This window comes from Dermacentor variabilis, chromosome 8 (genome assembly GCF_050947875.1).
Source record: "Dermacentor variabilis isolate Ectoservices chromosome 8, ASM5094787v1, whole genome shotgun sequence".
Classification (NCBI taxonomy): Eukaryota; Metazoa; Arthropoda; class Arachnida; order Ixodida; family Ixodidae; genus Dermacentor; species Dermacentor variabilis.
Genome location: NC_134575.1, coordinates 73,464,329 through 73,490,125, shown reverse-complemented (window position 1 = coordinate 73,490,125; position 25,797 = coordinate 73,464,329). Strand labels below are relative to the sequence as shown.

Sequence of the window (25,797 nt, the reverse complement as noted above, 5' to 3'; positions counted from 1 at the left end):
ATTTAAAGGTCTCGAATGTTACACTCTAGCGACGTCAGGCAGATGGGTGCTTAGAAGTTGTCATTCTTAGCTATTAAAACAAACAAACGTGACTGTTTTACACTCCCCAAAAATGAACATGATCTAACATTATTCTATTCTAACATAGTAAAAAATGTTTTAAGGACGCTTCACCTTCGCCGTTATGAGTCCAACGCAATAGCTTTCAAGGATCCCTGACTGCTTCTCACGCTTCCCGACAACCGCAGCTTATATAATCGTACTGTCTACTGGGAAACGCTCGCGGCGAACACAAGGCGCGAAGGCGAGCCTTGTGGGCGAAATGCGGCTTCTTGCGTGGGCTGCGATTCGGCGGAGGTGAGCGCCATCTGGAGCGGTTGCAAGGAACTGGGTGCGCCGCATTACGGCCTTTGAGATTGGCGGAAGGGGTTTGTGTTTTGAGTTTCCGAGTAACAGAATTATGGTTGCTCGTATATTCAAATTAACATCTGACGCTGTCATGTCTGTCGGTTGCGTGTAAGTAGTATTTTACGATTTCTGTGATAGTTTGCCTTGAGAAATTCAAATATTTCATATACTTCCTTGCTCTACATGGAGGGCCTGAGCGGTTTGGTATGCTAGGTTTGAAATTATTCGTATTGAAACAATGGTCGACTCTGGATGTGGGTCGCCGACGCCAGATTTCTTGCGGCACAGGGCCCTTAGGGTTTTCGCATCAAAACAAGATTAAACAAGCGCAAAGAAAAAACCTTATATGCCGAGTTTCTGACCAGTGGGGATATGTCACCCCCCCCCCCATGTACATGTTACTATAAATCGATCGCAGGATGACACTGCATTTTTTGCGTCAATTCCTTTAAAATATTGTAACGCTATAATACATCTGCACTATATATATGAGACACATGGTCTGGCGCAGTAAACAGCAATTTTTGTGTTAGTGATGAATATTTGCGTTGCCAAGAGAAATCAAGTAACCCCTCCCGAGCTGTTTGATATACTTCGCAGTCGCAAGTATTCTAGAATTGTTCTGCAGCTTTTCTTCCTATATGTTATTTATGATTTCACTATGTTGTAAGCATCAGATCAATTTTGCACACCGAGGTGTCTGAAATAAGCGAGTCCAACTACGTTGCAATTACGTCGTCACATCGTACTCATTGGAAATCTAACTTTTTCCTCAAATTCATGTTTTTTTTTTCTACTTAGGTCAATGCCCAGGACAAAATGAAGCTTTAGGCGCTTGCCTCTATGGTGATATAAAATCCGAACGCCTATGCCCTGAAGTGCTACCTCAATGGTGCAGTTATTATTATTATAAACCTAGTAATAAACTAAGAAAACGTCCCTGCGTCTGCGTGAGCGGAACGTGTAGGAATAGGCATGGAATTTGCGTGCCCTGTGAAGAATGCGGTGAGTATCACTCGTACCCATGATTGCATTTTTAGTCATCATGCTTGGAAAATGCACAGGAGCGAGTATAGGCATCAAGCATGCAGGGCTGTGTTTTTGTCGTGGTATTTTGTTTCTAGAGTGGCGTCCCTATTACAAGCGATATGTTTTCATCGTACTGAGCTAATAATGCTCTACGTCAAGGGAATGCGCCACAAAAGTCTCTTCCGTTCTCAATAGTGCTTCGCAACAAAGGATGGCCACACAGACATGTTCTTGATTACTGGCTTCTGATAGGGAGTCACAATTATGTCTCGCCGCTTGCCTGTATTTTACTTCGTAAACTGAGCGTAGCTGTAAATAATTACGGAAAAACGACTGTACATGATAGCAATCAAATAACATAGAAGTAAAGGGGATCTTTGTTGCACATATAAATAAAAGAACGCCCCCCCCCTTATTAATTTGTGGCTTTTATTTATTTCTGATTCACTGGTGATGTGCCGCTTCTCGTAATTTGAAAATTGAAAATGCAAAATTTTCCAAGTATTATTACTATGTGTATAATTATCTCTATGTAGTATTATTATTATCTCTTGTAGTATTATTCAACGTAGCACTCCAGTAATGTTTATTTTATTGTTTAATTCAGGCATAGTGGCATGATTCAGTGAAAGCAAGCCGGTATGCGATCAAAGCTGTCAAAAAAGATGCAATTATTTCGAATGGCTCAGTCTACACAAATAGAAAAAAAGAGCGAGTATTGGATCATACTGATCTACGCATCACCATATAAGCAATTTAGGCAATGACTCTATTGAGTTAGGCAATCAAATGTAAAGGACTGGTAATGCACTGCATTCGCCGACTACGCCTAGCAGCAAACAATTTCTATGGTTTTTGTATCTTCTGGTGAAGTGAATAAATTATGACATATTAACTAATTATCGTGTCTCGCTCGATGCCTAGAAGAGAGTTGATGCCTCCCTATCCATTCATTTTTCCGGCTTTTTTTGTAAGAAGGAACATTCTCTCACAAATATCCTATAGCCAAAGGTACTGGAGCTCCTCAAGTTGCTGGCAAGCGGTCATCACTTACTGAATACTAGCAGCATTTTGCGTAGCAAGGCCGTTGAAGGCGACGTATTTATGTCTTTAATAATCCGACGTATTCTGTTGCTCTGGGACATAGTGGCGTTCACACGCTTGTACAATGATATCACATCTTCAATGCATGAGGTGTGCGGCTCCTTAGCGAATTGGATGCGCTCACCGAGCTTCTGCTTCGCGATATCAGCGCGAAAAGCAGGGGCACCAAAAATCGGCCGAAGCCGTTCCGTGAACGGCGCCCAGTCAGGAAGATCTGGCTCATGATTCCAAGACAAGATTTTCGCGAGATCTGACAGGTAGAACGCGACGTTCCGTAACTTTTGTGAACTGTGCCACTTATTTAGGTCGTTTACGAGGTCATAGTTTTGGAGCCAGTCCTCAACGTCATCCGCGCCTGGATGAGCGAAGACTCGAGGCTCGCGCTAGCGGCTGTTGATGGTCACGACGGAAGGCAAAGGCTGCACTGCAGCGACGGCATCGGGTGTGCTTGGATTCGCTACAGCGAGAATGGCTGGTGCTGTTATGCGGTGGTCCGTGCGGAACCCCAGTGAGAACACGCCAGAGATCTTAGGGAACGAAAAGCACCGTCCACCAGTTATAAGGCACCGCTGCACCAGCGTCGAGCTCGTGATGGCAGCATCACGATCAATATGTGTAGCTGATTATAACATATAGAAGTATGTACTATAGATGTCTATATGTGGAGATAATGCAGTCTAAATTCGGTAATGTGTTGCGGCCAATATAATATATATATATTGTAATTATGTTTATTTGAAGGCGAGGAACAGCAGCCTAGCAGCAGCGCACCGCCCGAGCCCTCTCGTAAATCACAGCCCGGGTCGTCGTCGTCGTCGTCGTCTCTGAGCAGCTATCCGAAACAAGAGGCACGTGTGCTTAAGTAAATTGGCACCGGCTGTGAAACTGAGCCATCCTGGCGACTCAGGGTGCAGAGATGATGAGATGATCGAAATAAGGCTTCAGCCGGCTAACGTGCACTGTCTCGCGACCTCCGCAACGAAGGTCCGGCGATGGTGTGACAGGCTTAACGATTAAATTTACAGGGGAGGAGGCATCGATGATCCGGTACGGACCGTGGTAACGTGCGAGTGGCTTAGAAGAAAGGCCAGGCATGTGAGTCGGTATCCATAGCCAAACAAGGGATCCAGCTGAGAACCTAGGCGTGTGCTGATGACTGTCGCGTCTTGTCTTCTGACGCCGCTGGTCCTCGCTGGTGAACGAACGAACCATCTGGCAGCAATGTTCAGCGTATCGGGCGACGTCTGAAATAGTTGTGCACTCGGAAGCGTCAGGTCGGTAGGGCAGGATAGTATCCAGAGGACATGACGGCTCACGCCCTTACAAGAAGAAAAACGTGAAAAACCGGTGCTCGCTTGTCTCGCGGCATTATAAGCGAAAGTAACGAGCGGGAGTACGGTCTCCCAATTAGTGTGGTCGGAGGAAACGTACATCCTCAACACGTCGCCCAGTGTTCGGTTGAAGCGCTCCGCGAGACCGTTCGTTTGGGGGTGATACGCGGTCGACTTCGGGTGAATGATCCGGCACTCACGAAGGAGGAATTGTATCGCTTCTGACAAGAAGACACAATCTTATCGCTGAGTTGCTCTCTAGGAGCACCGTGGCGAAGGACGAGGCTGCGAAGAATGAACATCGCAACTTTGCGCGCAGTCACGGCGGGGAGAGCCGGCGTCTCGGCGTAGTGCGCCAGGCGATTGACGCCAAAAACAATCCAGCGGGCTCCACATCCTCTGGATGGCTGCAAGCCATAGTCGATGCCTATGTGGTCGAACGGTCGAGCAGGGCACGGTAGCGGCTGTAGTGGGCCAGTAGGGCGCAGTGGGGGAGTTTTGCTTTGCTGGCAGGTGGTGCATGATCGAACGTACCGCTGCACAAACCGATACATTCCACGCCTATAATATCGTTGACGCTGCCTTGTGAAGGTCTTTAGGCCGCCGGCGTGGGCGCTTTGAGGGTCAGCGTGGAAGTAGGCGCACATATCGGAGCGCATGTGACGTGGGATAGCCGGGAGCCATTTCCGACCGTCAGGCATATGGCGGCGGTGGTAGAGGGTGTTGGCTCGCACGGCAAAGTGGGCGGCTTGACGGCGTAACGTTCGCGCTGAAGGAACGACCGATGGAGCGACAAAGTAGTCGGGCAGCAAGGCGAGCGATGGGGCCTTGCCTTGCACGGAGGACATGTCAATAGCTGTCAGTAGTGATGGGTCTGAGGTCGGAAAAGGATCGGAAAGAGAAGCCCTATCAGGTGTCATACGCGAGCGGGAGAGCGCGTCTCGTCGGAATGCTTTCGACCAGAGCGGTATACGACTCGAATTTCGTTTTCCTTTAGGCGAAGCGCCCAATGTCCCAGGTTGCCTGACGGGTCTTTCAAGGAGGAGAGCCAACAAAGGGCGTGATGGTCAGTTACGATGCTGAAATGACGGCCGTAGAGATAACGACTAAACATGGCCAATGCCCAAATGATGGCTCAGCACTCCTTCTCTGTAACCGAGTAAATCATCTCAGCTTTTTTAAGGGTACGGTTGGCATAAGCCACGACGTATTCTTCATTCGTGGCTTTCCGTTGGGCCAAGACCGCACAAGGGCCGACCCCACTGGCGCCGGTGTGAATCTCTGTTGGCACAGTATGGCTCGTAATGGCGAAGAATCGGCGAGGAAGTAAACAACTCGCGTAACTTGTCAAAGGCTTCATCCCATGCTGATGACCACGCCAAAATGCCTTTGCTTGCGGTAAGCAGCTTCGTCAAGGGTGCGATAATAAAGGCGAAGTCCCGCACGAAGCGTCGAAAATAAGAACAAGGCCTATGAAACTTCGCAGGGTCTTGATAGATGTGGGATTCAGAAACTCGTCGAATGCGCGAAGCTAATCGAGATAAGGAATGACGCCGTCCTTCGAGAGAAAGTGACCAAAAACAGTTCATTTTCGGGCAGCAATCGGCACTTTTTAGGTTGAGCTGTAGGCGAGCTGAAGTGAGACACGTAAGGATGTCATGCCGACGGAAGGGATGTGTCGGAAAATTCTCTGAGAGAACAGTGTCATCCAGGTAACATAAACAAGTCTTCCACTTGTGTCCGCGAAGTATGGTATCAATCATGCGCTCGAAGGTAGCGGGAGCATTGCAAAGCCCGAAAGGCATAACGTTAAACTCGCACAGGCCATCCGGAGTGATGAAAGCTCTCTTTGGGCGGTCAGCCTCAGCCATGCGAACCTGCCAATAGCCGCACCGGACATCTAAAGACGAAGACGTATTCGACACCTTGCAGACAGTCAAGAGCATCGTCGATCCTAGGCAGTGTGTAGACGTCTTTTCTAGTGATCGTGTTTAGGCGGCGATAATCGATACGAAACCAAACGGTGCCATCTTTTTTCCGCACTAGAATGGCAGGCGACGACCAAGAGCTTTGAGAAGGCTGAATGACGCCGCAGTGCGGGATGTCGTCCACTTCTTCTGTGATAACTCGGTGCTCTTCTGCGAACACGCGATACGCACGCTGTCGCAAGGGGGCATGGGCAACGGTGTCGATAGTATGAGAGACACTTGTCGTGCGACCCAAGGATGGTTTGTTGCAGTCGAACGAAGAAACGAAGTTGTTCAATAGAGCAAGAAGTTTAGTGCGATGAGATGGCGAAAGGTCTGCGGCGATGGCGTTGCCGAAAGCTGGTAATGGTGGTGTTGAGGAGACGGAAGTTATGGCGTCCAGTTGTAGACGGGTGGCGCCATCATGAAAGGGAAGGTCTTCAACACACGTGACAGCTTTCACAAATCCTAAGGTCTCACCGCGCAGTATGGTCACTAGATACAGGTGCGGATTACATATGGGTATGAAAGCAAATTCAGACCTAAAAGTGAGGACGGCGAAAGGGAGAAATAAGTCCATGTGGTGAGCAAGCCTGTCAGATGGCGTAAACGCCACAGTTGAGTCTGGCACGGCAGTGCACGACGTGGTCACAAGCACCGACGTATCCGGTGGTAGATCAGTATCATCATCAACGAAGACCTTGTCACTTAGCAGCCAAAGGGTCAGTTCCGCGCGAAAACAATCGATTATGACACTATGACGCGACCGCAAGTCCAACCCGAGGATGATATCATGAGAACAGGATGGCAATACAAAAAACTGGATGATGTACAAAATGTATTGGATGACTACACGGGCTGTGCATACAACTGTAGGATGAGTGCGTCGCGCGCTAGCAGTGCAGAGTGGAATGCCAGATGGAGAGGTCGTGACTTTTTTCAGCTTGCGACAAAGATTTTCGTGGATGACGGAAACGACGTCCCCGGTATCGATAAGCGCTTAGGCGGATGCTCCGTCCACATGAATGTCAATGACTTTCTGCGGTGAAAATTGAGGCCTTAGAAAGTTCGATGAGTTTGCAGGTCTTGCCTCCGGAACTGCGCTAGTCAATTTGCCTCGGCAGTAGACCACCGTCGACGTGGTGAACGAGAACGGCCACTGTTTGAACGGCAGTCGCGGTCGAAGGGTCTCAGCGGCGAGTCAGCAGCATCGTTGCAGCGTATTTCGGCGGCAGGTTGTGGCGCGTAGAGAAACTGGTCGAAGGCGTCACGGTTCGAGGATATTATCACAACAAAAGCGCGGAACGTGTCCAGCAATGCCACAGGTGAAGCAAATGAGCTTTGGTCTCACGTGCCCCACGTGTCGCCTCGACGAAGAAGCTGGAGTGACTGTCGTGGAACGGGACCAAGGGGTACCCGGTGCTTTGGTAGTGGGACGGAATGTGACGTGGAAGGGGGATGGCCGTGTGACAGCGGCAGCATAGTTGAGCGGCGGAGGTGTGACCGGCGACGGGAAGTCGGCACAAGAGAGCGGTGCCGTCGGAGATGTGAATAGAGGCGGGTATTCAACATAGGAAAGCGGTGCCGTCATAGGAGCTGGCGGGCGAACGGGGGCAAGTGCGTCAGATATTTGGGCACAGATAGCTTGTTGCACGGCCGGAGACATTATTTGGGCAGGCTCCTGGGTGGGAGGGAGCAGTGACAGCTGGCGGGCCACTCCCTCGCGAATGAAATCCTTGAGCTGAAGGACGAGAGCAGAAGGATCGGTATGGCCAGCGGCAAGTGCTATGGCCGAGACCGAGTCAGCCTGTGGAACGTTTTGGGAGGCGATGTTACGTTGGCAACGCAATCCTTCGAAACTCTGACAAAGGTTGAAGAGTACGGCGACGCTGGTTGGGCTCTTGGCCAGCAGCATTTGAAACGCGTCGTTCTCAATACCCTTCAGAATATGGTTGATCTTCTCGTCCTACCCCATCGTTGGATTAACACGGCTGCAAAAATCCAAGACGTCCTCGATATAGCTGGGGATGCTCTCGCCCGGTTGCTGTGCACGCTGTTGTAGACGCTTTTCGGCGTGCAGCTTGCGGACAGCGGGACGGCCAAACACTTCGTCGAAATGTGTCTTGAATGCGGACTAACTCGAAATGTCAGATTCGTGGTTCTTACACCAGATATTTGCCACATCGGCAAGGTAAAATATGACGTTATTTAGTTTAGACTGGCTGTCCCACTCATTGTGAGCGCTTACACGTTCATAAGAGGACAGCCACTCTTCAACGTCATGTTCTCCCGTCCCGCAAAAGATGGCCGGGTCGCCCTTACGGAGAACGCCGGCGCAAGTGACAGGGGCAGCCATGGGTACAGTCGGTGCGTACGTCGCATCAGTCATGGTGACGGTGGGAAACGTACGATTGCGGAACTCCAGGGTGACTCGAGGGATTCCAGTACCACCACAGAATGTAATGATGTTCAATTGAAGGCGAGGAACAGCAGATAGAAAGCAGCCTAGCTGCAGCGCACAACCCGAGCTCTCTCACAAATCACAGCAAGGGCGAGCGAGTGAGTGAAGAAACTTCAATGCAGGTCCGGCGAGGGCGCGAACTCGTCGCGCACCCGGCTAGTCCCACGTCCGGACAGGCAGGTTTACCCCACCGGCCCGGCCGCGGGCATGCCGGACAGCCAGGATTTGCTTTTCTAGAGCGGGGCTCCGCAGAAGCGAGTCCCACCCCTCCTTGATTAACTTCGGGTATGTCGACCCGCACTCCCAGAGCATGTGCGCTAGAGTTGAGGTCTGTCCGCCGGAGGGGCAGGCGCCGTCGCGATACACGTCCGGGTAAGCCTCGTGGAGAACGGACAGACAAGGTTACGTGCTGCTCTATAGAAGTCCAAGCAAAACGGCTTGCGCCGTATTCAACTTGGGGTGAGGGGGTGGAAAGACCCTTCTAGGCATGTATAAGAATTTATTAATCTCGTTGTGAGTAGCGGGAGCGTCCCTGTGGCAGTAGGGAGGAGGGGAGTCGGTGCTTCTTGCAGAGGAAGCGCGGTCGGTGAGGTCACGCGCAGCCTCATGAGCAGACTCATTGAGGTTCGGGGGAGCACCCTCGACTGACCCTACGTGAGCGGGAAACCAGTGGATTGAATTATGTGTGAGAGCATATCGACTCGAGCTGCTAAGAACGCGAGCAGCTTGCTTGGCAATGCAACCCTTCTGAAAAGCCCTAACTGCCGTTTTCGAATCGCTATATATCTCCGACCCACGACCGTCTAGCAGGGCGAGGGAGATGGCGGCTTGCTCGGCGACTGCGGGGTCTGAAGTGCGAATGGAGGCGCTATTGGAAATCTTGCCGCTGGATTCGACCCCAACAATGGCAAAGGTCTTCCCATCGCTGTACTCCGCGCCGTCGACGAAGCTTCCTCTAATATCTCGTTGCTTGATTTGGTCGAGGATGGCTGCTGCTCTGCCCTTGCTTCTGCCCTCGTTATGGACGGGATGTAGGTTTTGGGGCAGAGGGACCACTTCCAACTTGTCTCGAATGCACCTAGGGATCGGGGTACTGGCCATCGAGAATCCCGCAGGGCTGTAACCCAGCTCTTCGAGAATGTGTTTACCTGCCACTGTGGTGCTCAGGCGAGTGAGTTACGCGCGTTCTTGGGCTTCGGCGATTTCGTCGGCAGTGTTACGCACTCCCCGCTTGAGGAGATCCTAGGTATGGGCACTGATGGGTCGCCCGAGAGTCCTCTTGACCACTTTGCGTATGAGGGCGTTGAGCTTGTCTCGCTCCGCTCTGAACCAGTTGTGCATAGAAATTGTGTGCGAAGGCATTGACACCATTTTTATGCACCTCTTCATCGTCTGCACACGATTATCATCACATCGGGTTCTTCGTCATCATCGCTTGTGGGGATTCATCTTGAGATTGATCTGTGCCTGTAGTGTGACTGGTCCGCCACGTCTTCGGGACGTATTAAAGATAGTGTTATCTGCTATGTCCCACGTGGTGGAGGTTCCAGGTAACGATCCCAGTACCTCTCGCAATATTATATATGCGATATATATTTGCGAAGGCAATAAGTCTTGTTGCTGGGCGAGTTGGTTCATACTTCGAGGAAATAAGTGTAAATCGCGGAACTACACGCAAGACTTCGTAAGGGGCACGGACAAGCCGAACTTTCAACAAACTCTATTCCTCATCGCTCGTCAATGCATGTCCTTAACTGCTTCTCTGGGTATTTTATTGCCGAATGCTTTTCTTCAATAAGGACATTCTTATGTTGTAAAAACAGATCAGTAACCAGTAAGTGGTGGCTATATTGAATTCGTATCCTAGACACTGTTGCTTCTTAATCGAAGATGTCCCAATTGTACTGTTTAGGCAAACCATCAAATTGTATTGATAAATACAACAAACATTACATATTTCTGATGGGTTTTCTCATTGCAACACTGTTATTTAAATTGCACGGCAGCTGTTAGCCAGACACTTTGTTAAGCACAGCCGCGTGCTGAAGAGAACGACGGTTGCTGTGAGGCAGATTATATACTAATGAGGAGGACAAATATTCAGTAATGCTCGCACTTTTTCACCCACGCGCGGAATCGGTTATCCTGGCCGCTCTTTATGGTGGCGAATGCCACATGAAAGGATTTCAATGTGGAGCATGTGCGACCTCTACCGCACGGTAACGGCAGTTGGAAGGCTGGAGAATAGAAGTGATACGATCGATAACTGGCGATGTTTGTTTTTGTACCGTAGAACTGGATAAAACGGGATCGCTAGTTCTTGCATGATTCATAGAATCGAATGGGCGTCAGCAGCGACACTTCGTATCCAGTGTGCAGTGAAACGGTATGGCGGGATGCTTTATAGCATGTTTTGCGGTCTTGAAGACTGGCGATGGCGTTGACGTGGACGTAGTGGTGACACGTGGCTGTACGGAAAACAAACAGCCGCACACTTATGTCTATGTGGGCAACAGGACGCCAAAAAAGCTACGCTGAGGAGAGATGTCTGTTAGCGGCCGTACAATGGGAAAGATGGTGAGTACTATATACTCAGCATGCAACGCCGTACAACGCGCTAAATGCATTGGACGGTGATGTTGTATGCCGAAGTCAAGAAGGGCAGAATGACATCCGAATTGGTGTTGCCTTGCTTGATATACAGTGATATGATGTCGGACAGCGTGCGATTGCAACGCTCTGTGAGGCTATTAGTATGAGGACGGAAGCTGGAAGTCGTCTTATGGATGGCATTCGACGCACGAAGAGATTCGACAGTATGTCTTGCAACGAACCTATAAAAGAACATGTGGGGCTGCGTAAAAGGTGTCTTACAAAAAAGGCACCAAAGTGCATTGCAGGCCCTAAAGGTTGTGCGGCTGTTTCAGCGTAGCGTGTCAACTCGTCTGTAGCTGTGACTACCCACCGGTTACTGCCCGCTGATATACGTAGCGGTCCATACAGGTCCATATCATCATCATCATCATCATCAGCCTGGTTACGCCCACTGCAAGCCAAAGGCCTTTCCCATACTTCAACTACCCCGGTCATGTACTAATCGTGTCCATGCTGTCCCTACAAACTTAATCTCATGCGCCCACCTCACTTTCTGCCGTCCCCTGCTACTTTTCCCTTCCCTAGGAATCCAGTTCGTAACCCTAATGATCATCGGTTATCTTTCCTCCTCATTACATGTCCTGCCCATGCCCCCCCCCATTTCTTTTTCTTGATTTCAACTAGGATGTCATTAACTCCCGTTTGTTCCCTCACCCAATCTGCTATTTTCTTATCCCTTAACGTTAGACCCGTCATTCTTCATTCCATATCTCGTTGCGTCGTCCTCAATTTCATTTGAACTCTTTTCGTAAGCCTCCAGGTTTCTGCCCCATAGGTGAGTATCGGTAAGACACAGCTGTTATAAACTTTTCTCTTGAAGGATAATGGCAACCTGCTGTTCATGATCGGAGAATGCCTGCCAAACGCACCCCAGCCCATTCTTATTCTTCTGATTATTTCAGTCTCATGATCCGGATCCGCGGTCACTACCTGTCCTAAGTAGATGTATTCGTTTCCAACTTCCAGTGCCTTGCTACCTATCGTAAACTGCAATTCTGTTCCGAGACTGTTAAACATTACTTTAGTTTTCCGCAGATTAATTTTTAGACCCACCCTTCTAATTTACCTCTCCAGGTTAGTGAACATGCATTGCAATTTCTCCCCTGAGTTACTAAGCAAGGCAATATCATCAGCGAATCTCAAGTTACTAAGGTATTCTCCATTAACTCTTATCCCCAATTCTTCCCATTCCAGGTCTCTGAATACCTCCTGTAAACACGCTGTGAATAGCACTGGAGAGATCGTATCTCTTTGCCTGACGCCTTTCCTTATTGGGATTTCGTTGCTGTCTTTATGGAGGACTACGGTGCCTGTGAAGCCGCTATATATATCTTTCAGTATTTTTTACATACGGCTCGTCTGCGCCCTTATTCCGTAATGCCTCCATGACTGCTGAGGTTTTGACTGAATCAAACGCTTTCTCGTAATCAATTAAAGCTATATATAAGGGTTGGCTATATTCCGCACAATTGTCTATCACCTGACTGATAGTGTGAATATGGTCTATTGTTTAGTAGCCTTTACGGAATCCAGCCGGGTCCTTTGGTTGACAGGAGTCTAAGGTGTTCCTGATTCGATTTGCGATTACCATAGTGAGTACTTAGTAGGCAACGGACAGTAAGCTGATCGGTCTATAATTTTTCAAGTCTTTGGCGTCCCCTTTCTTATAGATTAGGATTATGTTAGCGTTCTTCCAAGATTCCGGTACGCTCGGAGTCATGACGCATTGCGTATACAGGGTGGCCAGTTTTTCTAGAAGAATCTGCCCACCATCCTTCAAGAAATCTGCTGTTACCTGATCCTCCCCAGCGGCCTTCCCCCTTTGCATAGCTCCCAAGGCTTTCTTTACTTCTTCCGGCGTTACTTGTGGGATTTCCAATTCTTCTAGACTATTCTCTCTTTCATTATCGCCGTGGGTGCCACTGGTATAAATCTCTATAGAACTCCTCGGCCACTTGAACTATCTCATCCATATTAGTAATAATATTGCCGGATATGTCTTTTAACCCACACATATTGGCACGTGTACTTATCTTTATCGGGCAACCACGTTTCGCCGCCTAACAAATGTAATCGCACAACGTAGGACGCGCCTGCATGTATCCGAAGTTTCTGGAAAGTTATCGATGCTTCTATCAGCTGTCTGCTGTCGGCGAACCTTATGTTATCTGATTTCATCACATGACGCGAATGGTGCAGAACTTTGTGGAAGGCACACGGGTCCGAACGATTAGGCTGGAACATTCGACGACTGCTCTATAAAAGCCGACGCGCTTGACCCGCAGATCAGATTTCCGACGATCGCTGACCGTGTTCGCCGCTATCGTTGTGCTATAAGTGTAGCCTGTTTTTGTGGGCACAGGTTCGCCCAATAAAAGCTAGTTTAGTATTCGACCGTATTGCTGCTTTCTTCACCGTCACTTCCACGTGACCATATGATTCTTGCCTATTCCTAGTTTCTTCTTCACTGCTTTTAGGCGTCCTCCGTTCCTGAGAGCATGTTCAATTCTCTCCATATTATACTTCCTTATGTCAGCTGTCTCACGCTTGTTCATTAACATCGCGAAAGTTCTGCCAGTTCTATTCTAGCTGTAGGGTTGGAGGCTTTCATACATTGGCGTTTTTTGATCAGATCTTTCGTCTCCTGCGTTAGCTTACTGGCATCCTGTCTTACGGAGTTACCAAGGACTTCTATTGAACACTCCTTAAAGGGAAGCTGAAACGGTTTTCAATTTCCATGAATTGCTGGGATTGGGAAGAACAGACCTAATAATTTACGGTTCCGAATTTTTCTTCTTCGTTTTGTTAATATAAGGGGCGGAAATCGCTTTCTAAATCACCCCCGCGGGCACGCCCCCATCGCTTCCCGGAGAGCCGGGTGAGGTGGTTTCCAGAGGAGAGAACCGGCGAGAATGACGTCATTCGCGGGAACCGAGCTGCCGACCGGCGTGCTGGCATGTGCTCACATGCCTCTTTCCGTCCTGCGCTTTACTGAACGATGCTACGAGAGATCTGCCGCCGCCGCCGCTCACGTTTGTTTTCTTTTGCGATTTTCGTAAACTGTTCTTTCCTTCTGTGCGGCGTGAGTGCCTACAGCCAAGGGCGCCCAACATGCCCTCGTTCTGTGCAGCATTCGGCTGCGCGAACACAGGCGGGCGAGACGATGTGGTGTTTCACAGGTTCCCGAAGGACAAGAAGCTTGCAGCGCAGTGGGTCCGTACAGTGAGGAGAGATAAGTTCGTGCCGACGAAATCAACTGTGCTGTGCTCGGACCAATTCCGCGATAGCCGGATAGCCTTACGACAAATGCGGAAACGCGTTGTTGCTAGCGTTGCTATACTCCGTTTCATACATCAACTGCAACGCTGTGGAGGCTTGAGATACTTCTTGCAGTGGCTGCGTTCGCACTTAGAAAAAGTTATGTGTTTCCTGACCCGATTTTTGAGAAAATTTTTCATATATAAGCTGAGTTCTGAATGAAAAAAAATGAACTTACTCATAGAAACAATCCGTGTACTTATACGGCTGCTAACACGTTCTTTTAAAATCGATTTTCTTTTTGGCATTTTTTAATTGCAGCCCGTCGCGGCAGCTTCACGTGCATGCTCGCGCGAGCAAACGCCGCTGGCACGCTGCGAAGCATAGACGGAGACGCTCGCAGTAATAAATTTTGGTGACCGGACTTCGTGCGTAGCTTCCACAGCGTTGCACCTGAGGTATGAAATGGAGTATATGCTTGCCTAGTGACATTCGACGTACGGTTGCAGTTATCGTGTTTACCACACGGCGGTGCTAAAACTGCCTAATATCTTTATGTCAACACTAGCATGGAGCACGCATGCCGATTCTTGATCGAGCCACAATCACAAAGTCGTCGAACCATGGTATGAATATTGCACATATAATAATACCTCTGGCCATCTCTGGACGTGTATGATAAGCAACTTCCATGACTGTACCTCGCAGCACTGCATGTGCGCGCTTTGAAACGCGGCACTTATGTTCGCGATCGTGTATCAACACTCAAAAAACCACGGGAGTTTAGACAAGCACCGGGGAGGTGCTTGACATCGCGGAATTGCACCCGTGTTTACAATCCAATGAGAAGTTAGTGCTTCGGCATTCTTCCAGCAGCAAGTTCCCAGTGACACTTTAGGGCATTTTTTCGCCCGTCATTGGACCGTGCAGCTACATGAAAAAAAAAACATACGCACCAGCTAAGATTTCCAACGTGCGAGAAGGTGCACACATCGCTCTCGCCGTTGGCACACTCAACATCGTCGTTGCCGCCGTAGCCGCCATCGTTTTCCGTATCGGCTGTCGGTTTGAACATGTACGGCGAAAATACAAGCTGTCCGAGACAGCGAGAACGTTCCATGATGCTTAAAACTCAGCTATGAAGCAAGAACAGAACAGCGTGCTACGCTCGGAAACGGCGGCGCCGACCCGCGACTACCGCGAATGACGTCAGAGTGGCCCCGACCAATCACGGGCAACAGCGGTGTTCGCGCGATGCCCTGAGGCGCAGGTGCGCGTTTTCACAAAAAAACAGCCGCTTGCGTTTGCTTCCGCCCTTTTTGAACCAGATATTCATGTTCAGGGGACTCAAAACTGTAAAATGTAGCAGAGAACTCTTTTTTTTTCGAAAAGTGTTTCAGCTTCCCTTTAATGATGCCCATAAGATTGTCGTTGATATCTCCAACACTAAGGTCCTCTTCCTGAGTTAAAGCCGTATACCTGTTCTGTAGCTTGATCCGGAATTCTTCTATTTTTCTTTTAGCACTAACTCATTGATCGGCTTCTTATGTACCAGTTTCTACCATTCTCTCCTCAAGTCTAGGCTAATTCGAGTCCTTACCATCCTATGGTCCCTGCAGCGCAATGTGCTGAGCACGTCCACATCTTGTATGATGCCAGGGTTAGCGCAGAGTATAAAGTCTATTTCATGTTTAGTCTCGCCATTCGGGCTCCTCCACGTCCACTTTCGTCTATCCCGCTTGCTGAAGAATGTATTCATTATCCGCATATTATTCTGCTGTGCAAAGTCTACTAATAAATCTCCCCTCCTATTCCTAGTACCTATGCCATATTCCTCCAATGCCTTGTCTCCAGCCTGCTTCTTGCCAACCTTGGCATTGAAGTCGCCCATCAGTACAGTGTATTTTGTTTTGACTTTACCCATCGCCGATTGGACGTCTTCATAGAAGCTTTCGACTTCTTGGTCATGATGACTGGATGTAGGGGCGTACACCTGCACGACCTTCAATTAGTACCTCTTACTAAGTTTCACAACAAGACCTTCCACCCTCTCGTTAATGCTATAGAATTCCTGTATGTTACCAGCTATATTCTTATTAATCAGGAATCCGACTCCTAGTTCTCGTCTCTCCGCTAAGCCCCGGTAGCAGAGTAGCTTCTGACAGTCCATAAAAAAACAGCGTCGTTACAGTGCTTGCTGGTGTCAGTACGTAATAAAGTACGTGCGGAGTAGCTGAAATGACAAAGAACTGGTTATGACGTGAGAGCATGCTTCAGGGTGTCAAACGCAGTCCGGAATTTGTCACATCATACGTAGGGAGCTGCAGGAGGAAGGAGTTCATGGATTGGCATCGTAATGGTGGCAAAGTTAGGTATGACGCGCTGGAAGTACGAAGCTAATTCAAGGAAGCTACGCTAGTCTGTGGCACGTTGATGCCTGTGAAAGCGAAGGACTGCGTTAATTTTATGAAACTCTGGCAGAATTTTGTCCTTGCTCACATGGTGACAGAGTACTTTAACTGTTTTGTTGCTTAAGTGGCACTTTCCTATATTCATCTAAAGGCCACCAGCTCAGAGACAAGTCAAAACTACGCGAAGGGCTGCAAGTACTGAGGGAACGTCGACGAAAATATGACTATGTCGTCGAGGTAGCATAGGCACGTCTTCTACATCAGACTCTGTAATACAGTGTCACTCATTCCCTCAAATCGGATGTCCGTCTCGTTGACCTCCCTACCTTTCCTTTCTTTTCATCCTCCTCATCTTCCTCCATTCGATAAAATGTTGCTGGAGCGTTACATAGGCATAAAGACATTACGTTAAATAAGTAAAGTCCATGAGGTATGGCAAAGGCAGTTTTTTTCTTGTCGGCTTCGTGCATAGTGATCTGCCTGTGATCGGATCCATAGGTCAAAGCTGGTGAATACTCCTCGCCTTGTGATTTCTTTTAACGCGTCATTTATTCTGGGCACTGGATGCACGTCTTCATGGGTTATGTTGTTCACAGCAGGATAGTCTGCGCAAAATCACACGACCTGTCTTTCCTACGCATCAGAGCGACAGGTGATGACCAAGGGCATGAGAAAGTGAAAAGTATGTATCGTTTCCGCATATCGGCAACGTCGCTGTCGATGATATGGCGTTAAGCAGGAGAGATGCGATATGACTGACGGCACACTATGGAAGTTATATGTTTCTGTATGAAGTGAGCCGTACAAGAAGTCTTCCCCGGAAAGTGAGAATGTGCGTTGAAGGAGGCTTTATACTTGGACAACGACCTCAACTTCTACATCTGCTGTTCTATTAGATTAGAGCCGATCGCACCAGCAAGAACTGAAGCAGAAGCCGCATTTATAGCTGTAGGTGGTTGCGTACCATCAGTATTCAAGGTAAGGAGACATGCTAAAGCGTCCATGACACAAGTGTTAACAGGGCATTTAAGAAACAATATTGGCTCATTGGTAATGTTGAGTACAGCAGAAATGGCCGTGTTGTTGATAAAACGAACAAGAGTGCGTACTGCTGTAATCCTTGGGTAATGCTGTAAAGGACAACAGGCTGACGGCACAACTGGAATGTCACTATCGTTTATATAAGAGTTAAGTACAAGAAGTTGCTAATTTGCTCGTGACCAGGCGGCACGACATAGTCGGCATCAGTTCATAAGCGACGACGCGATTGGTGCAGATCGTGTGAATTGCCGTTGCCTTTCAAGTCAACGAGCCATTCTTTGCACGAGTTGAAAGCAGACGTAGAAGAGAGTACCACCATAGAATAAGGAAAGCAGCAGAGTATGGTGGCGGCTCGCACTTTCACTGTGCCGATTGCCGATATACAAGATAAGTTCTACCAGGGAAAGAGCTCCGTTCAAAGTTGAAGTAAAGTTGCGTAGATGAAAACACAAATCAGTGTGAATAATACAAGTGGGAGTTACCGTATTAATCACTGTTGGAAAAGGCATACCTTCTACTAACACTGATAAAGTAATCACCGGGTGCTCTGGAGGAAATGTAGTCTGTGCGAGGCCTGCAGCTTTCCCTTCAAACACTACACAATTCAGCTTTATGATTGTTCGTCAGGATGGCGGGTGGCTGGCTGCAGGGGCGAGGTCCAACGACAGAGAGGGAAGGAAGAGTGGCGGCGCCCTGCATAGTATCTTCGAGGCGCATATGAAGTTAGGGGTTCCACAGGTTCCTCTGTTTCAATGCGCCAACCAAGCATCGGCTACGTCAGTGCCAATGCTTCGTTTAACTGGTGGCAGCATACCAGCGGCAAAACACACCCGCTTGGTAAGATTGGCCAGCCAGTCTTTAGCATCGCCAAGACAAAGGCCAGCGAAAATGCTTGGATCTCTCTGCCGAATGTTGCCAGTCCACGAGGAATCGGCTAGCTTGTCTGCAGAAGGTGACGGCGTGGGGTCATGGTGGATTTTTTTGTGTCTTCGCGGCAGAAAGGCGGACCAAGAGGCGTCCTGAAAGAGGCTCCACGAAAGCTCGAATTCGTAAAGGGCCGTAGGATCCTGAGCAACCTCCACGATTTCCGACACAGCTGCCACCTCGACGCTTTATTCAGCAGGGCTGCCCACTCAGGAAAATGATGCTGGTCATGATGATGAATATACACAGATGAAAAAGATGAACAGTACACAAAAGGCTCACATTAGGCGCGTAAATAAATGGCTGAATTTTGCCTTCCTGTCAATTATGGTACGCGTGGCTATGAAGATTGCCTTTGTAGGGGCTTTCAATTTGAGCATCGGCCTTTGTCGCATATTCTTGCACTTGAATCTCTGAGCACTCTCATTTGACAAAATCTTTCTCCACAGTATTACGTAGGCCACACACATACAAGTTCATTTAAGTTGACCTCACAGGGATAATATAATGTTTTGTGTTCTCGTGCATTGAGGCATAAGCCTTGAATGTGACCATGAGAGTATCACATATATAGTACCACTTTGGCAAATGCGCCTTCGGGAGCACTTACATCGCTTTTGAAGGTTGTGGTAGAAATACTATCAAGTCCCTGCTAGTCGCATACTTGACTGAAGATCGTTAGTCACGGTGAAGCTGCAGTGGTGCATGATGTCTTTCTCTGTTCGCCATACCATCTGCCAAGCGGCGTCCTGCGTGTTATAGTGCAGCTTCTGCGTCGCCCCCCTAGGAGGTATTGAAACCCAAATAATTTGCTTACACACTCAATGTCTTTGCGCACTGCCTCTTGTACTTGACTCCATCCAAGGTTTCAATGACCATCAAAGGCATTGAACAATGGAGTCTGTTTAGTAAAGGCTAAAGTTGGCAGATCACACAATCCGCCGCCTTTGCCCCCGATTTCACTGTCACTACATCGTGGCAATTCCGGGCGTTTCCAGTCACCAATTCACCACTCGCAGCGTGGGCTAAATTTCCTTGTGCGACACAGCCCTGTCTCAATTGAACTCCTCACCCATCGCTCTGACGACTGACGACAAGGTACGCGTCCTACTTGAGCGGTTGTGCCAGAATTGGTGAGGCTTGCTTCAGCCACAGTGCAAACAAGGCATTTGTTCAAGTCTGTTGACATTCTTACCTTCTTTGACACGGTGGATTTTTTTGCGTGCGAATTTGGAAGTCTCGAAATTCGGTCACCCTTTTTTTCAGGTTCTGGGTATACGCATCCCTAGGGGTAAATTCTATGCTGTTCTTAGATTTTGAGTGGTAGCGCTTTTGTCAAAGATACTGCAACGAAAGCTTGCCGCCCTCCGTTACTTTACTTCTAACTTCAAAGATGCAATTCCCTGGAGCATTCTTCTTTATAGCTTCTAGACATTCATCATCCCCATCCCTTCCCTACTACTTCTGGCCTATTAACACTACGCTCCAATGATGGTCTGTCCGTATGCTATGGTCTTTGAGGTGACGCTGTTTAAAATCGATGTTACTGCAGGCAACACAGGAACATTCATTCCCTGAACAAAATTAATGCATTATTCAGCGCAATTGTTAACCATTTTGTGCAGCACCCTCAAAAAGTTGCTTTATTGTGAGCCGCCGGTAGTGTACACAATTTCGCTGGTTTTGATCACAGATGGATTGCTGGCTGCCGGATCGGCTTAGTTCTTGCTTTTATCATTCTTTATAGCCAGTTACCTACATGGTGGTTCTCAGCTCTAAGAAATGAATTGCATTTCCTATTTTAATATAAACCTACAAGACAGTTCAGTCAGCAGGGATTTGGGAGCAGGGAATTGTACCGGAAGAATGGAAGTTGGCGAAGGTCATACTAATCCCACAGCCCGGTAAACCGCCGAGCCTGGACAACCTCCGGCCAATCTCACTGACGTCATGTGTAGGGAAGGTGGCCGAGCACGCCATCCATAACAGAACTGCCGAGTATATCGAGACCAACGACCTTTTCCCTCACAACATGATAGGTTTCAGGCCAGGCCTCTCCACCCAGGACGCCATGAAGCTTATCAAGATCCAAATCCTGGAACGCTGCACTCGGGACACGAGAGCCATCCTTGGTTTGGACCTGGAGAAGGCCTTTGATAACATCCGTCACGAGTTCGTTCTCGACGCCATCTCCAAACTCGACCTGGGCTCGTCCTTCCATGCCTTCGTCAGGTCTTGAACAAACGATGCGCCATCCTCAAGGCTGGAGATTTGGAATCGGAGAAAATGGAGCTGAGCAGAAGAGGCACCCCCCAGGGGTCAGTCATCTCACCACTCCTCTTCAACATCGCAATGGTCGACCTCTCAAGGTATCTATGCAAGGTCCAGGGCATCAGTCACACAATCTACGTGGACGACATCGCTGTCTGGTGCGCGGGTGGCAGTGACGGACAAGTCGAAGCCGCTCTCCAAGAAGCTGTCGACACTACAGAGCGTTTTCTAACCGACACGGGATTCCGGTGCTCCCCAAAGAAATCGGAGCTCCTTCTCTACAGCCCAAGTAGAAAGGGCCGCAAGCCACAGAACTGGAAACCCCCCTCTGAAATTGACAATAATCTCTACACCAATTGCGGAGATCCCATTCCCAAAGTCGCGTCCATTCGAATCTTGGGAATGACACTCGAAGGGGCGGGCTCGAATAAAATCACCATTCAAAAACTAGCAAAAAAGACGGATAGCGTCATCGGTGTAATCAGGCGGGTAGCTAACAGAAGGAGAGGCCTGAGCGAAGAGAATCTGTTAAGGCTAGTCCACGCTTTCTTGTTGTACCATTTTACGTACGTAGCGGCCATGCACGTCTGGAAGAGGGCCGAGCGAGACAAGCTAAATGCCATGATAAGGAGGGGGATCAAGAGCGCGCTCGGACTACCCAACTACACACGCACCGACCGACTCCTGCAGTTGGGTATTCATAATACCCTGGAAGAGATTTCAGAAGCACAAGAAAGGGCACAGATTCTTAGGCTCTCGGGCACCAGGGCGGGCAGCCGCCTCCTAACTGAGATGGGCGTCCCCCCGGCCACTGTCGAAGATGCCTACCAGGGCCTTCCGAAAGAGCAGAAAGATAACATCATAATATCGCCCGCACCGCGCAATATGCATCCCCAGCGCAACGTAGAAAGAAGGAAGGCCAGAGCGGTAGCGCTCCTACGCCGCGCAACAGAACTCCCTGGCGGCAGCTGCTTCCTTGACGCGGCCCAGTATGCAAACAGCAACAATTTCACGGTAGTTTCAATCAACCACAGAGGTTCGACCGTTAACGCCGCTTCGGTACGACGCACGTCGTCGCATGCGGCCGAGCAAGTGGCCATTGCCTTGGCCCTCCTGGACGACGGACATGCCAATATCTTTAGCGACTCCAGGGCAGCCATCCGCGCCTTCAGCGTTGGCACCGTGTGTAAGGAAGCCTGTCGCATCCTCGAAGGAAAAAGCAACGCCACCCACACTCTCACGTGGTTCCCCGCTCACATGGGATCCATCATGGGATGCCCAACAAACCTCAACGAGCTGGCCCACTCCAAGGCGCGAGGTCTCGCTTTCCGCGACCATGGAGAACTCCAACGCCGGCCCGCAGTGGTGGAGAACAGAGATCAACCGACCACATACAACGAAATTGCGCAGCACTTTTATCTCGGCAGGAGAGACTTTCCCCTTCCACACAAGAAGTTAAATAGAGCGCAGGCATTGACCCTCAGATTATTGGAAACAGGTTCATATCCCAACCCGGCTTTATTCCACAAAATTTATCCCGACACCTATGCCACTAGTTCTTGCAGGCACTGCAATGACATCGCTAGCCTAGACCACATGCTCTGGCGTTGCCCCTCGTTACGAGGCACGGAACAAATCAATGAGGACAAGTGGCTTTCCGCTATCAAGAGCCCCGATGCCGGGGCGCAACTATGGGCTGTCCAGAGGGCCCACGATGCGGCGGTCGGGCAAGGTCTGACTGTCCCAACGTGGGAGCGGCCAGCAGCGCGCTGAGTAGCGTACCTCAGGACCTTATTAAAGTTTTGCATCCATCCATCTACAACTAAATTTGAAATTGTTCTTATTGCAATACCCTTTACTCTTATGGAAAGTTCTTTTGAATTTCTTGCTTTATTTCCGTTTATTCTTTAGGGACCATTGCCGAATACCATGCGCAAATGGTTCACAGGTTCACAGGTCTTGTTATGTACTCTCACTTTCTTAAACGCCCGCTTCGTAATGATACAAATAACAAACTTGATCACAATTGTATATTTACGTCTATTTGCTCCAATGTTGAGATACCCCTATCGTTTCCCAACTTCTCTGGTAACTGCTTGTGCTACGACAGCGCTAAGTAATTACCGCTTTTCAATTTTGGCAAGCGAAACATGTAGTACATTGCTTTAGAGCATGCTCTTACTTTCCCCTCTGGACGCGGGCATCTGTAAACACGTGACGAAGTGTTCCAGTTTGAACACGCACGCGAATTTGCTCGTGCTCATTTATTCGCTCCACAGCACTGCCAAAAACGCGAGGCGAGTTTCTGCGAAGTGTCAGGGTGCGTCGCAATTTTCATGGCAGCTGTTTGTTTTGAGCGCCTGTAATAATATTATCAGTTGCATGATTAATGCCAGTTGCTATGATAATTTCAGTGCCTTGCTTGTGTTTTTATATGTGTATGCCTTGTACATCAACGTGCGCATGTTTTACGCAATGGTTCGTCGTGTCGTCCAATTGTATGTCAGCCTTACACACACTATTTTCTTTACGATCGGTTTTTCCGGGTTCTTGGCGTATTCTTGACTTTGGTAATGAGGCATCTCACTCACTGCGCACTTTTCTCTTCAAGCAGAATGAGAGGCTGCTGCTTATTTGCGAATGCTTGGTTTGATCACTGTAACCCAAAAAGCACGTCTGCTTAATTCTTCTAACGATTCAAATTATCAGTGAACGTTTGGCCTAGAATAATGCACTCACGCTCAACTGGAATCGACAGGCAACCAATACCACATTGTTGTATTAGCAAGTTCTCCTTAAGAACCATAATAAATGTAGCCGTGAAATGTCTGCAGTCACTTTCAGAGCGATGAACTTCGATTCTGTTACTTCTAGACACGCCAAAGCCAATGTGACGCAATTTCAAATCAGGATGTAGGAGTTGTTCAGCTTCTGAAGACTTCGAAACAATCACGCTGATGAGAGTCGTGATATCAAATTTTGAGTACCTTTCATATAAATGTTTACATTTATTATTAGATTTCTTTTCCAGCAAATAAGGAGCGTTACCGAAAGCAATCAAATCGGTACATTGGTAAGGATGTTACGTTTCTCACCCGAAAAAATCATTTTGGACCACGAAATTATTCCTAGTTTTCAAGTCATGATATATTACTTTAAATTGTTGCATGCATTCTTTACAGAATGTTTCCCAGTGCAATGTTTTACATATGCAATGTGGTGGCATTATTTCCTTTTCACCTATTTTATGGACAGCCCGATCTTTTGTAGGTTTAAGTGACAAGCATTGCAACCATCTTGCTGCATAGCATTGCTGCGATATGAACATGAAATTCTAGCTCCTTGACTCTTCTAGGCAATATAGGATTCAGTAGAGGCAGTTTCATTACCATGTCAAATTACAAATACTAAATCTCGGTTTCTGTAGTGATCGCCTGTTCTAGCGCTTAGCGAAAGTGTTCCTTCTTTATATGGTCATAACAGCTAGAATTTGGCCGTAAACCATAAATCCATCTCTTTTTTTAAGTTCAGGGGTTTCAGATTTATGGTGGCAGCAATCTAGAGCTCTGGTGGCCGTTTATTATTTATGCGATGTAAATTATGGCGACATTGTTGTTCACATATAATTCTGCTTAGTACGGAGAATGTCATGTCTCTGCTGAAATATGTGCAGTCTTAGTATTTCCCGTGAGTAAAGCTTGCGCAAATATGTTGATTCCGCACCATGTAGCGCTTCTTGTAAATATTTCTTATAACTCCAAGATACTGAAGAGGAGTGCGATCACTGTTTTCACCAAAAGGAACTTCCAATTCTCCTAATTTCTTCAAGAGCTTTGTGAGCCACGTTAAATGCCATGCATTCTCGTTATACGACCTGGGAGCATGTCATAGGTGACTGCTACATAGGCTAGGTTGGTTTTCCTCTGATTCATAGATCCGTTAGCGGCACCCAACTGATCACCCGCTGTGGTTGCCATGTGGCTATGGTGGCGCGCTGCTAGCACAAGGTTGTAGGATCAAATCCAGGCCGCGGTAGACGCATGTCGAACGGGGAAATTTGAAAAAAAACACTAACGTACTACGCATTGGATGCATGGTAAAGAACTCTAGTTGATCCAAATCAATCCGTCGTTCCGCACTACGGCGTGTCCCACAATAAGATCGTGGGTTCGGCGCTCTAAATCCCATTATTATTTTTCAATTTAATAGAATTGATTATAGCTTAGGGGAAAAGTTATACTTGAAATCTATTGTTAAAATGAGGGCTAAATTTGAAGCAATCTGATTAACAGAAAACAAATTTCATTGTGTTTTCCAGATACTTGTATATATAAAGGAATTGAGCTTTCAAACACTAGCTACGTATATTTTAACGATTCTTGTGGAAGAGCAACATGCTTTTTCTACCAACGCCTCGTTGAAACGTAAGTTACACAACTGCCAAAGCGTGGGTGTGCTGCCACGGAGTGTAGTTTTCGTTGCCTGAAGTATATTGCGGGGTCCTTACACTACATAAATCGTGTCCATTCCTATGTCTAAACATTGCTGTGCCAGAGTTCCTAGTTATTTCCTAAATTCTTAACTGAACTTTAACATTGTGCTTAGGAAATTCGGAAAGACGAAAATGATAGTGCTCTCTGTACAGCAGTTGCGAAGACCACAGTCTTTCATTTGTGCTGCATAGGTAAACAAATTCACAGACAGACAAAGTAATATTACGCAGTACAGCTGAAATATACAAAGAATGTCTTCGATAATTCAGGACACAAAAAGTAAGAAAACATTCATGTGTTAATCTCACAGACAAAAGCTGGTGTCAAATTTGATTGATTTTGGCTGTCTCCTATAAGTGCTCCAGCGAACGGTACCTAGCCGATCATTTCTGAATCGTAGATGGGAGTAGGCACACGGTTGTCCCTCCTATACGTCATGGATGG

At 48.0% G+C, this 25,797-nt stretch overlaps 1 long non-coding RNA gene across 1 annotated transcript; it reads left to right on the top strand.

Moving 5' to 3' along the window:
• Positions 1–1,258: 1,258 nt before the first annotated feature.
• On the top strand, positions 1,259–25,289 carry LOC142591104 (uncharacterized). Its single transcript, XR_012830338.1, has 2 exons — positions 1,259–1,413; positions 25,179–25,289. It is a non-coding gene; the product is annotated as an uncharacterized LOC142591104 (long non-coding RNA).
• The last annotated feature ends 508 nt before the right edge of the window (positions 25,290–25,797 follow it).